This window comes from Corvus moneduloides, chromosome 2, assembly GCF_009650955.1.
Source record: "Corvus moneduloides isolate bCorMon1 chromosome 2, bCorMon1.pri, whole genome shotgun sequence".
NCBI classification, from domain to species: domain Eukaryota; kingdom Metazoa; phylum Chordata; class Aves; order Passeriformes; family Corvidae; genus Corvus; species Corvus moneduloides.
Genome location: NC_045477.1, coordinates 29,172,259 through 29,186,983, shown reverse-complemented (window position 1 = coordinate 29,186,983; position 14,725 = coordinate 29,172,259). Strand labels below are relative to the sequence as shown.

At 47.3% G+C, this 14,725-nt stretch overlaps 2 long non-coding RNA genes across 2 annotated transcripts; one reads left to right on the top strand and one right to left on the bottom strand.

Annotated features, from left to right (window-relative positions):
* The first annotated feature begins 7,550 nt into the window (after window positions 1–7,550).
* LOC116439376 lies at window positions 7,551–13,211 on the top strand. The gene is made up of 3 exons (XR_004238134.1): window positions 7,551–7,786; window positions 8,148–8,150; window positions 13,197–13,211. It is a non-coding gene; the product is annotated as an uncharacterized LOC116439376 (long non-coding RNA).
* Window positions 7,594–13,199, bottom strand: LOC116439377. The gene is made up of 3 exons (XR_004238135.1): window positions 13,019–13,199; window positions 12,655–12,657; window positions 7,594–7,608 (listed from the first exon to the last, which is right to left on the bottom strand). It is a non-coding gene; the product is annotated as an uncharacterized LOC116439377 (long non-coding RNA).
* Window positions 13,212–14,725: the final 1,514 nt, after the last annotated feature.

The following is a 14,725-nucleotide window of genomic DNA, read 5'->3' as shown; positions in this document are numbered from 1 at the left end:
GTCCAGAAAATGTTTTGTGCAGTCACTTGCAAACATTTTCCATGGATCTCTCCTGTAGAATTTTGTCTCCTTCCAGTTTCCCTGGTCAGAAACACTGCAACCAGACTAAAGATCTTGGTAAGCATTTGGATTATTGCTGTGATGCTGGCCCAACTCTCGCCTGTAGCCTGTATTTAACTATCCCATGAATCCTTGTATCTCAAGGCATTGATCATAGAATCCAAGAATCCTATGAAGTCTGGGGGTGGAAAGTTCCTTAAAGATCATCTCATTCCAACCCTCCTGCCACAGGCAGGGACACCTTCCACTAGACCACCTTGCTCAAAGTCCCATCCAGCCTGGCCTTGAATACTTCCAGGGATGGGGAATCCACAACCTCTCTAAACAACCTGTTTCAGTACCTCATCACCCTCACAAGTAAAGAACTTCTTCATAACATTTAATCTAAATCTCTCCTCTTTTAATTCAAAACCATTCCACCCTCATCCTATTACTGGCTGCCCACTTACAAAGTGGCTCCTGCTCTTTCTTATAAGCCCCCTTCAAGAACTGGAAGGCCACAAGGAGGTGTCCCTGGAGCCTTCTCTTCTTCAGGCTGAACAAGCCCAGATTTCTCACCCTATCTTCATAGGACAGGTGCTCCCACCTTCTGACCATCTCCCAGTCTGTGCTCATGTCTGGCATTGACCCAACCCAGGTGCAGCACCTTGCACTTGGGCTTGTGGAACCTCAGGAGGTAACTATGGAATCACTTCCCAAGTCTGTCCAGGTCCCTCTGGATGGAATCTCACCCTTTTGTTGTGCCAACTGCACCCCTCAGCTTTGTGTCATCTGCAAACTTGATGAGGGTGTCATTGATAAAGATCTTAAGAAGCACTGGTTCCAGGACAGAGCCCTGATGGACACCAGTAATCACTGGTCTCCCCCTGGACATAGAGCCATTGACCATAACTCTCTGGCTGTGTGGCCATTTCCCAAACAGTCCACCCTTCAAACCCATGTATCTCCAGTTTGGAGATAAGGATGTCACATGGGACCGCGTCAAAGGTCTTAAGCAAGTCGAGGTACATGACCTTGGTTGGTCTCCCCTTGCTGATGGCTTCAATCCCTCCATCACAGATGGCCACCAGATTGGTCAGGCATGATCTGCCCTTAGCAAAGCCATGCTGGCTGTCTTTAACCTTCTTCTTGCCTTGCATGTGCCTTAACAGTGCTTCCATGGGCATCTGCTCCATGATCTTCACAGGAGCAGAGGTGAGGGTCATGGGTCTGCAGTTCCCCAGATCTTCCTTTCTTCACTCTCTAAAAATAAGAGTGATCTTTCCCCTTTGTCCATTCACCAACGATTTTATCTGAATGCCATGACTTTTCAAATATGATGGATGGTGGCTTGGCAACAATCAGGCAGTTCCCTCATGAATTTCCAGGACCCTGGGATGCATGTCATCCGGTCCCATAGACTTGTGTCTACTCAGTTTTGTCAAGTGGTCTCAAACTTGCTCTTCACTTACAGTGGAAGGGACTTTGCTCCCCCAGTCACCACTTGCAGCTTCAGTGACTCCAGAGACATGGGAAACCTGACTGCCAGTGAAGACTGAGGCAAGGAACCCATTGAGTACCTCAGCCTTCTCCATACCCATTGCCACCAGTTCTTCCTTCTTGTTTATTGGCGGGGAGTGGGGGTTACACTCCACTTGGCCTTTATTTTCTGCCCAGCTGTGTTAGAGAAGCCCTTGAGTGGGAGTCTGCACAGGCAGGCAACTGGGACAGCTCCAGGCTTGTGGCTAGAACACCAAGGGTAAAGTTATTTCCACTTCAATTGGCTTACGAGCACCCAAATTACACAGGCCAGTTATTATTGGTGCCTGGGGAGGGAGAACACAGCTTTGCTGGGGAAAAGATGAAGGATAGGATCAGCTTTCTGCAGCTGATTGCTGGAAATCTGCACGATCCGCACGTGAAGCCCAGAACATGCTGTGCTGTCAACTGCTGGGCTTTGTCCCACTTGGAACCAAACACTGCAGGCTGTGCTAACGTAGCAGCCACTCGTGCTCCTCTGCTTGGCTCGGGTGGGCACATGCAATGGGGATAGCTCAGAATCCATGTGTTTTGGGACACTTCTTACTGCTTTCAAGCCAGTTTCAGGCTTCCTTGCTCTGCTCACCAAAGCGGGATTTCCAAATTCAATTCCAAAAGCATCTGGCATTCTCCCTACTCTAGAACACGTGTTTTATAGTGGCAAGTCAAGTGGCAAATGTTGCCTTCTGCCCAAAACCATTTGTGGAAGAAATGATTTTGGAAGTCCTATTGAAGTGCCTTGGTCAGGTCTGAGAGATCTCTTTCAGAATCTCAGCATGATAATGATGTTACATAGGCACTGTTAATAGGAGAGAGGTTATTTCAGATGTCTCGATTTATATTTCCTAGGAAATACACTTAATGATACTTCCTTTGTGAAAACCACCATTTCTTAGAGAGGAAAGAAGGTATTCTCTTATTTTCTTGGCAGATGTAACTGAGAAGTTCCTTACAGCCAGGAGGTCTCTGAAGCAGAGATCTCGGAGTTTTCCCTCTGTTTCTTTTGGGCAAAGAAAATATGACATTACCTCCCAAAGCTGCTGTTACTCTGATTTTAATCAGTTGACCTTCCCGCCTGGCTCTGTCTCTCCTGGTCACCAGAGGGGATTTTCTTCACTTTGGGGGTTGTGAGGAGGTCATCTAGTTGCACTTGGGGTGCAGTGCACTGCAGGCCAGCTGGCAATTTCTACGCTGCTCAGGTAGCAGTAGCCTTGGAATCATGTTCTCTGGTCATCCTCACCCCTCACCCTGATGGCAGACTTCAAGAGGCCACTCAGAAGGATACATCACCAGCCCTGGCATCCCCTACTGTACTTCTCACCTGATGTTTATCCCATAAAAGCACGCTGTGCAACAGTCTTGCCCAGGAAAGACTAGAGCACTGTCACCTCCATCTGCCTGCCACCCCAGGGATAAGCTCTATCTGGAGGTCCCAAACCCTGCTAAACTACGCACGGTGTTAAAAAGACTAAAACGACTGCCTGCAAAACCAACAATCGGCAAAAAACCTTCACAGAGGGGACTATTAATCCACAGAGCAAAAGGGCATTAGAAAAGAATGCAGTGGAAGGAAGGCTTGTAACTAGTGGTATTCCAAAAGGAGATGTCTAGAGGAGAAAGCTCAGACACCATGGCTGTAACAGAGAGGTGATACACACACAGACTCAACTTTTGTCAGCTTGATCAGAAACGTTGGCAGAACAGGTTCAGGCATGTTTGGGTAAACACGGAATATAAAACTTGGGCTTAAAGTCAGACCTTGTATGCCCAGAAGAAGGTGATGTTACACTTTAACCACTTACGTTATTTCTTGATGATGCCTGTGTTCCTGTGTTTCAGGGCTCTGGTGCAGCTCCTTTGGATCAGCCTTGCGAATGAGCCGCTGTGACTCTTCACCTGCAGTGGCAGCTCCATCGCCCAAGCAGCCCACCATCAGGGGAGGGGAGGGAAACCAGCAGACAGGATATTCTGCTGTCTAATCTATGGGTTTTTTTGGCTGCATCATTTAACATTCACTTGGGGAAACTCAAGCTGTTTTCCAAGTACAGAATTCTCAAACTTGCCGTTTGCAAGCTAGCAAGTTTTCACTGTGGCTTTCTGCCCTGCTCATTTCATCTGGCACTGGAATTCCCACAGCATGAATTTACAGCATCTTTTAATGTAGCCAGCACTGAAAAGCCATTGTGAGAAGCAGGGCTGAAGCAACTTGGTTTTTTTCCCCATGCGCATCTTCAAACACATCTTCTCTTTACCCAACAACACAGCTGCCCCACTTTCAATTCTGTTGCTGATGCTTCCTTTCATTTCTTCTTGGTTTTCTTTGTCAGAATATTCCTCCCCCTTCTGCTGCTGTGTTTTCTTGGCAGTGCCTTATTGACTCTGGGTTAATCAGAGCAATACTACGGCAAAGCTTAAATGAGATTCTCCATCCTTGTAAATCAAATCTCAAAAAATGCAAAGCTTGTTGCTGACAAAAGCAGTAATGAGAGGTTTTCCTTCAGAGATGTGTAGAGATCATCAGGAAAACAGTTGTGACACAGTGAAATGTGTGCAGCTGGTTGTTCCTGTAAGGAATTCCCCTCCTTGGAGCAAACTTGGTTTTGTCATTTATACGGTCCCAAAGCCCAATCCACTGAACAGTCTCCCCACCAAATCTACATGTTTCTAATTTAGAGAGAAGGATGTTGTGGGGGACCATGTCAAAGGCCTTGCAGAAATCCAGGTAGATGACATCTGCAGCCTTCCCTTGTCCACTGGAGTAGTCACTCCATTGTAGAAGGCCAGTAGGTTGCTCAGACTGGACTTTCCTTTGCTGAAGCTGTGCCGGCTGTCTCAAATTACTTCCCTGTCCTTCAGGTGCCTACAGATACAAACACAGGAAGAGATAACAAGCAGGAAGCAGTTTGATTATTTAATTGTTGACACATCTCCTTGCTGAATCACCCTAACTGAGCAAGTCAATGGTTAAGTGAGTAGGTGATACTCTGATAAAAATAAGAGATCTTTATAGACCTCTTCTCCCTTGAGGAAGTACCATTTCTTGGAGCAGTAGTGCTATGCTGCTGGCACGTAAATGCCTGCGCTGCCATGCACACAGTGAGTACACGATAAACCTTACCAGCATCAATGGAAACCATGAGCAAATGGTGACCCCCAAGGGTCTGTACTGGCACCAGTGCTGTTAAATACCTTCCTTGATGTCACAGACACGGGCTCAGATACACCCTCAGCAAGTTTGCAGGCGACACCAAGCTGAGTGGTGCACTGCTGTGCTGGAGGGAAGGGACTCTTAAGAAGGACCTTGAGAAGCTTGAGAAAAGGCCCAAAGTGGGCCCCATAAATTTCAGCAAGGCCGAGTGCAAGACCCTGCAACTGGATGTCAGGGCAATCACTGGGAGCAGTGCAGGCTGAGGAATGAATGGGCTGAGGGCAGCTCTCTGGAGAAGGAACTGAGGACACTGGTGGATGAAAACCTGGACATGACCTGACAATGTGCACTTGGCACCTAGAACACCAACAGTATCCTGGGCTGCATAAAGTGTCGTCTGCAGGAGGAGCAAGGTGATTCTTCCCTTCTAATCTGCTGTGGTGAGACTCTACCTGGAGTGCTGCATGCAGCTGTGGGGCTTCCTGAACAAGAGAGATACAGACCTGTAGAGCAGGTGTGGAGGTGGGCCATGAAAATGGTCAGAGGGCTGGAGAACCTCCTGCAAAGAAAAGCAGAGATATTTGGTGTTGTTCAGCCTAGAGAAGACAATGCTTCTGGAAGACCTTCTTGGGGCATTCCAAACTATAAAGGGAGGGCTTATAAGAAAAGCAGAGAGAGAGACATATTTACTATGACTTTTCAAGATGAAAGAGCGTGGGTTTAGGTTAGACATTAGGAAGAAATTCTTCACTGTGAGGGTGGTGAGGCACTGGAAAAGGTCATCTAGAGAAGGTGTGGATGCCCCATCCTTGGATCTTCCCCCTCCATCAGTTTGTAGGCAACACCAAGCTGGGTGTGAGTGTTGATGTGCTGGAGGGTAGGAAGGCTCTGCAGAGGGATCAATGGACTGAGGCCGATTGGATGAAGTTCAACAAGGCCAAGGGCTGAGTCCTGCCCTGCGGTCACAAAACCCCCATACAATGGAAGACAGCAACTGAGCACGAGCCAGCAGTACCCAGGTGGCCAAGAAGGCCAATGGCACCTGTGCTGTATCAGAGATAGAGGGGCCAGCAGGAGCAGGGCAGGGATTGTCCCCTGTACTCGGCACTGGTGAGGCCACACCCCAAGTGCTGTGTCCAGTTCTTGGCCCCTCACTGCAAGAAGGACACCGAGGTGCTGGAGTGAGTCCAGAGAAGGGAACTGTTGAAGGATATGGAGCATGGGTCCGATGAGCAGCTGCCAAAGGAGATGGGGTTGTTCCAATTAATGTGTTCCAATTACTGTGGTTCAGAGGGCTTCTGGAGGAGAAGGACAAACAAGAACTGAACTTCCCCCATTTCATCAAGTCACTCGCATTCCAATGGACTTTTGAATGAGAGCAACGAGACGTCTGACTGTAGGAACATCTAAACTAGGATAGGATAGTTAATGAGTTTTGATCCCTGAGCATGATACCACTTCCCAGTTCTGTGGAATGGGGTGTTGCACAAGACTTCTGAGCAAGCTGTAAATGGAGGCAGGTGAGACACCCTCCACAAACAGCAGCCCTGCACTGGAGGAATCGCCCTCAGCTCTCCCCAGCCCTGCAGCTGACATCCAGGTGAGAGGCACACTTTGTGCAGGAGAACTGGAAGGGTTTCTTGGGCAGCTGCTGTGAAATGCAGGGGAAGGGAAGGAGGCTTCAGTGTTGGGTGAGAGCTGCAGCACATCCGTGAGGGTCTGCTGTCTGCATGTGCAGAGACTGAGCCCATCTTCCAGGGGATGAGGAGACGGCTGCTGCAGGACAGACAGACCTTACCAAGGGAGAGGGTGGAGGGGGCCAGTGATTTGTGATTCTGAGGGGTGACCATGAAAATATTTTACGACTCACTCTTGGGCATACACCTAAACCAACACACACAACTACTTCAAACTGGGCAGTTGTAGGCACATATATAAGTTTATGTTTTCCCTGCAAACTGAAATTTCTATGTCATGCCCTCACTCCTTTCCAGCTGCTGCTATGTTTATCCTCTGCTAAAAATGTTCTACTTTTCCTTTTCTCCACCACGCTTCCCATCATTTTGTGCCTGGTGTCTAAAGGCTTCTTACAAGCTTTGCTTGTTTTCTGTCTTCCTTTCATGCAGGCTGTCATCCAGCTCCTACAGCAAGGAATCCACACTCCAGAAGTCCCACGGAGATGGGAAAAATCATCGTTTATGAGCATGCCAACTTCCAGGGTTTGTCCAAAGAATTCCACACCAACATTTCCAATCTAAAAGATGCTGATTGGAATGATACTGTCTCCTCAGTGAAAGTCATTGGCCAGCCCTGGGTGGCTTATGAGCATGTCAACTATGGCGGCCAATTTCTGGTACTTGAGGAGGGAGAATATAACTTTGTTGGTGAAAATATGAATGATAAGATCAGCTCTCTGCAGGTGATCACTGAAGATCTGCACAACCCCCAGATCACTCTCTATGAACATGCTGATTGTCAAGGGAGGAGCGGGATAATAAGAGAAGCAACCAATCTGGCTGCAGGACATGACAATGACATCATGTCTTCCCACAAAGTCCAGAGAGGTGCCTGGCTGCTGTGTGAGCACAGTGATGGAAGTGGAATTCAATACCTTGCTCGAGATCATGAAAGCCTTCCAAATTACAAGGCAATCAATTTCAATGACAAGCTTTCCTTCCTGCGTCCCCTTCGCCCCGGCTGTGGCTGTTAGACTGCAGATCCTGCAACGCTGAGAAAAGATGCAGCCCCAGCAAGAAATGTGAGACCTTGTTCTCTGCCTCTGCTTGTGTTGCCTTTTCCCCCAGTGTGGCAGGACCACCGAATGTGAGAGCTCTTTGCCATGCTGCACTGCAGATCTGTGCGTCTCTATCCTGCCCTGCACTCTTGTCCTGCTCCACAAATGCAAGAATCATCATGCTTGATGATAGGAAAGGGTGCCCAAGCTAAAAGGCATGCCAGATGTGTGAAACCTATTGTACCCTCAGGTGTCATTCCAGCGTCCTGGGCCATGGAATGCAGAAGCATTGCATGTTGTCTCTGTTGCTGAGTGAAACAGAAAATGTGAGTACAGATCCTGCACCCATTCCTTTGTAATTTGCTTTACAATGCACTTTTGGTACTGTGGTCTCTGCCATTGTCTGTAATCCATTTTGTGTTGGTGTCATTAAAGAATCTTTTGCAATCAGCAGTGGGTCTGTTTTATTCATCAGTGCATCCAGAGAATGGTTCATGCAGTCACTTGAAAACATTTTTCCTGAATGTCTCCTGGAAAATTTTGTCTCCTTCCAGTTTCACTGGTCTGTAACAGTGGGTTCAGGCTTGACTCAAAAAGTCTTGGTGAGCATGTAGATTATTGCTGATCCTGGCCAAACTCTCACCTGCAGATTGTACCTAAATATCACATGCTTGGTTGTATCTCAAGACAGTAGTTGGAGGGATGATACAGTCTTCTACTGCTCTTAATCACACAATCAAACAGAATGTTTTCACTAATTTTAATTCATTAATCCTAATGGTTAAACCAGTCTTGTGCTTCTAAACCGGTAGTGTCTTGATAAGGGAGGAGGAATTCCCTGATCTGTGTGGCCATGTGCAAGTTCACCTGGACGAGCAGAGTCTCAGCCCTCCTCCATCACTGTCTAATGACAGCTGCACGCCCCGAGCTGGGTGTTGTGACAGCTGTCACATGGCAGCTCTGCACTGCAGTGTTTATCTGCCTCGGTGCTGAGCTCCTCTTTGCCCCGATTTCCTTGCGTTGGTCGCTGCGTTGGTCACACAGGAGCTGCACTTGGCCTTTCTGAACCTCACAAGGTGCACGTGGTGCCGGTGCTGGAGCTTGCCAGGGTCTCTCTGGATGGTCCCTGAGGACAGTTCTGTCTGTGTGTCTGTGGCTGCCATGCCCAGCTGATGCTGTGTTACCTGTGGTGACACTTGCTGCCTCTATCAGCTCCCCATGCCTCCCTGCAGCCTCTCTTCTCTCGTTCTCTCCCACCGACACAGTCCTGGCCTCTTTCCAGCATCTTCTCTTCCCTCAGCCCCTTGCAGGAAGTGTTTCCACAGCAGTACAGTAACAAACCTTCCTGTTCCACACTGCTTTCTCTCCCCTGGCTTCATAACCATGGTGTGGGACAATCTCCCCATTCTCCATCCTGCCATGAGCAGCAGCCTGATGTAGAAAACCCTGGAGGCTCCTTCCAGCCTAAATGCTTCTAGAAGTCCATACACTCTCCTTGGAATGTCCTAGGCACAGCTACCCATGCACCAGAGAGGAGTGCAATCCTACAAAACAGAAAAGTAAATGTTCAAGGAGAGATATGGATGGGAATTTGTCATGAAATTTCCACTTGCTCTTGCAAAGTTTTGTTATGTTGTGGTTTTATTTTTTTTAGTCAAAGACAGCATCTAAACAAATGCGGAAGTGTCAGGTCCAAAATTCTAGCAAAGGATTCTTGACAGTTTTTCAGTAATAGGAGGCTGAAGTGAAGGTGGAGAAGGACTTTGAGCCTTCAATATGGGGGATTACATTTGACAAGAGAGCAGGTGGGAGCCTGTGGAGGAATGGGGTGGGACACTGGGGAAATGGAATTCATAAATATCCAACAAGTAATCCCCAAGTTATTGTACACATGACTTGATGATGACACTTCTTCATTGAAATTGAACAATGGGTGAAATTAGGCAGAGAGCGACAAAGGCTTTTAAAACTTTCTTAGAATTCTTGACAGCAAGATTTAGTGTGGAAGGGACTTCTCTAGTCCAAGCCCTTGTTCACAGCAGAGCTACCTTGAAACACGACCAGGTTACACATGGCCATCTTCAAGAGATTTCTGAACAGCTACAAGAGTGGAGATTCCCCAGGATCTCTTGTCCTTCTGCCAGTGCTAATAACAACTTAGTGTTATTTTTTTTTCCTTATTTTCAGTCAGAGCTTCCCTGTTTCCAGTTACGACTCTTTCCAGTTGTCCTTTTTCTGTGCCCCTCTCTGAGAACGGTTAGCCTTGTCTTCTCCAGGCTGAACAGGACCAGGCCCCTGAGCCTCTCCTGGTTCATGGGATGCTCCAGTGCCATCCAGTGGCCTGTATGGGGCTCTCACCAATTCGTTCGCATTTATCTTTTAATGGGGCATCTAAAACAGCTGCAGTATTCCAGGCGTGGCCTCAGTTCAGAGGAGATAGGAGTAAACTCTTCCCTTCTCTGCTCCCCCAGTTCTCATGCCATGCAGCACACAACTGCCCTTCAGCCTCTTGTCCACCAACAGAATGGAGTGAGAAAGAGGCCATTCACACACAACTAAAATTAATTTCTCAGTGGTTGTATATACTAAATATTGTCATGCCTGAGGTAGGGTAAAACCTTTACAGAAAGAGTGACTAGAACGGCTGCTCTTTAAAATGAGTCTAAAAAAGGAGTAAGTTGGGTTGAAAAGAGCCAAAACAGGAGAATCCTTTGCTCAGAGACTACATAAAAGTTGGAATTAGGTGACCAGGATGCTTTTCTGCTTCCTCAGAGCATGTTCCAAAGAGTTTAGATGTGTGAATCAAGTGAGTCAACCCTGTGAGTGTGAGAGGGCAAGTGACTGAAATCATTAGGAAAGCAAGGATGGCCAAGCAACAACCTCAGTGTTTAGAGAAGCATGTGAGATAAGATCCATGAAACACCAGACCACTCCTGCAGCTCCACCTCTTAACAGAACCAATTTGGAATCTTCTTATGCTTTCCTTGGTTTGACAGCAAACTCTTCTCCTAACTGGCAAACCTACAGTGAAATTTTGCTTAGAAGTTGCAGTCACTGATGAGACAGGACAAAGAAAGTCAAGAAATGGGGCAGACCTGTTGGATCTCAAATGCTTCAAACAATTAATTGTTCTCTGCAGTTAAATTCATAATAAAGCTGCTGCATGCAAACAGAAATATGGTAACTTTTCTATTTGGGGGAAGCAGGGAAAATTCTTGTGAGAGGCCAAAGCTACAAAGCTCTGATCTTTTCTCAACACTCAGGATACATTTTCTTTCCCTGATAGACAATTTTTCAGGAATTCAGAGAAAGGCTGGACCAGGAATGAAATAGTGGATGGCACCTGTGATGTGTCCTAGATGTGATTCTTACCCTAAATGAGTCAGAAATCGAGAAGTCATTGGGAGCAGGATGTATGTGTGTTGCAGGAGGGAGAGGCATCTGTGTGTTTTTCCTGAGAAGCTCTGAAGAAAGAGGGAGGGGAAGAGAGTGGTATTTCCACAACAGACTCACCAATAAATCTTCTGGGAGCATGCACATCTGTAATGTGAGGTAGACAGCTGAGACCCCTTATTTATAGCAAGATTCCTCAGGAACACTATGGCTCAGGAAATACTAGGATTTCCCAGTCTTGATCCTTAAGTCATGAGCTTGAATGAACCTGCGAGCAAGGAGGATTGCGGGATCATAAGACAATTCAGGTCGAAAGTGACCTCTGGATGCCATCAGGTCCAGACTGCTGCTTAATAAGGCCAGAGACCCTGGGGAATCTCCACTCTTGTAGCTGTTCAGAAATCTCTTGAAGATGGCCATGTGTAACCTGGTCATGTTTCAAGGTAGCTCTGCTGTGAACAAGGGCTTGGACTAGAGAAGTCCCTTCCACACTAAATCTTGCTGTCAAGAATTCTAAGAAAGTTTTAAAAGCCTTTGTCGCTCTCTGCCTAATTTCACCCATTGTTCAATTTCAATGAAGAAGTGTCATCATCAAGTCATGTGTACAATAACTTGGGGATTACTTGTTGGATATTTATGAATTCCATTTCCCCAGTGTCCCACCCCATTCCTCCACAGGCTCCCACCTGCTCTCTTGTCAAATGTAATCCCCCATATTGAAGGCTCAAAGTCCTTCTCCACCTTCACTTCAGCCTCCTATTACTGAAAAACTGTCAAGAATCCTTTGCTAGAATTTTGGACCTGACACTTCCGCATTTGTTTAGATGCTGTCTTTGACTAAAAAAAATAAAACCACAACCTAACAAAACTTTGCAAGAGCAAGTGGAAATTTCATGACAAATTCCCATCCATATCTCTCCTTGAACATTTACTTTTCTGTTTTGTAGGATTGCACTCCTCTCTGGTGCATGGGTAGCTGTGCCTAGGACATTCCAAGGAGAGTGTATGGACTTCTAGAAGCATTTAGGCTGGAAGGAGCCTCCAGGGTTTTCTACATCAGGCTGCTGCTCATGGCAGGATGGAGAATGGGGAGATTGTCCCACACCATGGTTATGAAGCCAGGGGAGAGAAAGCAGTGTGGAACAGGAAGGTTTGTTACTGTACTGCTGTGGAAACACTTCCTGCAAGGGGCTGAGGGAAGAGAAGATGCTGGAAAGAGGCCAGGACTGTGTCGGTGGGAGAGAACGAGAGAAGAGAGGCTGCAGGGAGGCATGGGGAGCTGATAGAGGCAGCAAGTGTCACCACAGGTAACACAGCATCAGCTGGGCATGGCAGCCACAGACACACAGACAGAACTGTCCTCAGGGACCATCCAGAGAGACCCTGGCAAGCTCCAGCACCGGCACCACGTGCACCTTGTGAGGTTCAGAAAGGCCAAGTGCAGCTCCTGTGTGACCAACGCAGCGACCAACGCAAGGAAATCGGGGCAAAGAGGAGCTCAGCACCGAGGCAGATAAACACTGCAGTGCAGAGCTGCCATGTGACAGCTGTCACAACACCCAGCTCGGGGCGTGCAGCTGTCATTAGACAGTGATGGAGGAGGGCTGAGACTCTGCTCGTCCAGGTGAACTTGCACATGGCCACACAGATCAGGGAATTCCTCCTCCCTTATCAAGACACTACCGGTTTAGAAGCACAAGACTGGTTTAACCATTAGGATTAATGAATTAAAATTAGTGAAAACATTCTGTTTGATTGTGTGATTAAGAGCAGTAGAAGACTGTATCATCCCTCCAACTACTGTCTTGAGATACAACCAAGCATGTGATATTTAGGTACAATCTGCAGGTGAGAGTTTGGCCAGGATCAGCAATAATCTACATGCTCACCAAGACTTTTTGAGTCAAGCCTGAACCCACTGTTACAGACCAGTGAAACTGGAAGGAGACAAAATTTTCCAGGAGACATTCAGGAAAAATGTTTTCAAGTGACTGCATGAACCATTCTCTGGATGCACTGATGAATAAAACAGACCCACTGCTGATTGCAAAAGATTCTTTAATGACACCAACACAAAATGGATTACAGACAATGGCAGAGACCACAGTACCAAAAGTGCATTGTAAAGCAAATTACAAAGGAATGGGTGCAGGATCTGTACTCACATTTTCTGTTTCACTCAGCAACAGAGACAACATGCAATGCTTCTGCATTCCATGGCCCAGGACGCTGGAATGACACCTGAGGGTACAATAGGTTTCACACATCTGGCATGCCTTTTAGCTTGGGCACCCTTTCCTATCATCAAGCATGATGATTCTTGCATTTGTGGAGCAGGACAAGAGTGCAGGGCAGGATAGAGACGCACAGATCTGCAGTGCAGCATGGCAAAGAGCTCTCACATTCGGTGGTCCTGCCACACTGGGGGAAAAGGCAACACAAGCAGAGGCAGAGAACAAGGTCTCACATTTCTTGCTGGGGCTGCATCTTTTCTCAGCGTTGCAGGATCTGCAGTCTAACAGCCACAGCCGGGGCGAAGGGGACGCAGGAAGGAAAGCTTGTCATTGAAATTGATTGCCTTGTAATTTGGAAGGCTTTCATGATCTCGAGCAAGGTATTGAATTCCACTTCCATCACTGTGCTCACACAGCAGCCAGGCACCTCTCTGGACTTTGTGGGAAGACATGATGTCATTGTCATGTCCTGCAGCCAGATTGGTTGCTTCTCTTATTATCCCGCTCCTCCCTTGACAATCAGCATGTTCATAGAGAGTGATCTGGGGGTTGTGCAGATCTTCAGTGATCACCTGCAGAGAGCTGATCTTATCATTCATATTTTCACCAACAAAGTTATATTCTCCCTCCTCAAGTACCAGAAATTGGCCGCCATAGTTGACATGCTCATAAGCCACCCAGGGCTGGCCAATGACTTTCACTGAGGAGACAGTATCATTCCAATCAGCATCTTTTAGATTGGAAATGTTGGTGTGGAATTCTTTGGACAAACCCTGGAAGTTGGCATGCTCATAAACGATGATTTTTCCCATCTCCGTGGGACTTCTGGAGTGTGGATTCCTTGCTGTAGGAGCTGGATGACAGCCTGCATGAAAGGAAGACAGAAAACAAGCAAAGCTTGTAAGAAGCCTTTAGACACCAGGCACAAAATGATGGGAAGCGTGGTGGAGAAAAGGAAAAGTAGAACATTTTTAGCAGAGGATAAACATAGCAGCAGCTGGAAAGGAGTGAGGGCATGACATAGAAATTTCAGTTTGCAGGGAAAACATAAACTTATATATGTGCCTACAACTGCCCAGTTTGAAGTAGTTGTGTGTGTTGGTTTAGGTGTATGCCCAAGAGTGAGTCGTAAAATATTTTCATGGTCACCCCTCAGAATCACAAATCACTGGCCCACTCCACCCTCTCCCTTGGTAAGGTCTGTCTGTCCTGCAGCAGCCGTCTCCTCATCCCCTGGAAGATGGGCTCAGTCTCTGCACATGCAGACAGCAGACCCTCACGGATGTGCTGCAGCTCTCACCCAACACTGAAGCCTCCTTCCCTTCCCCTGCATTTCACAGCAGCTGCCCAAGAAACCCTTCCAGTTCTCCTGCACAAAGTGTGCCTCTCACCTGGATGTCAGCTGCAGGGCTGGGGAGAGCTGAGGGCGATTCCTCCAGTGCAGGGCTGCTGTTTGTGGAGGGTGTCTCACCTGCCTCCATTTACAGCTTGCTCAGAAGTCTTGTGCAACACCCCATTCCACAGAACTGGGAAGTGGTATCATGCTCAGGGATCAAAACTCATTAACTATCCTATCCTAGTTTAGATGTTCCTACAGTCAGACGTCTCGTTGCTCTCATTCAAAAGTCCATTGGAATG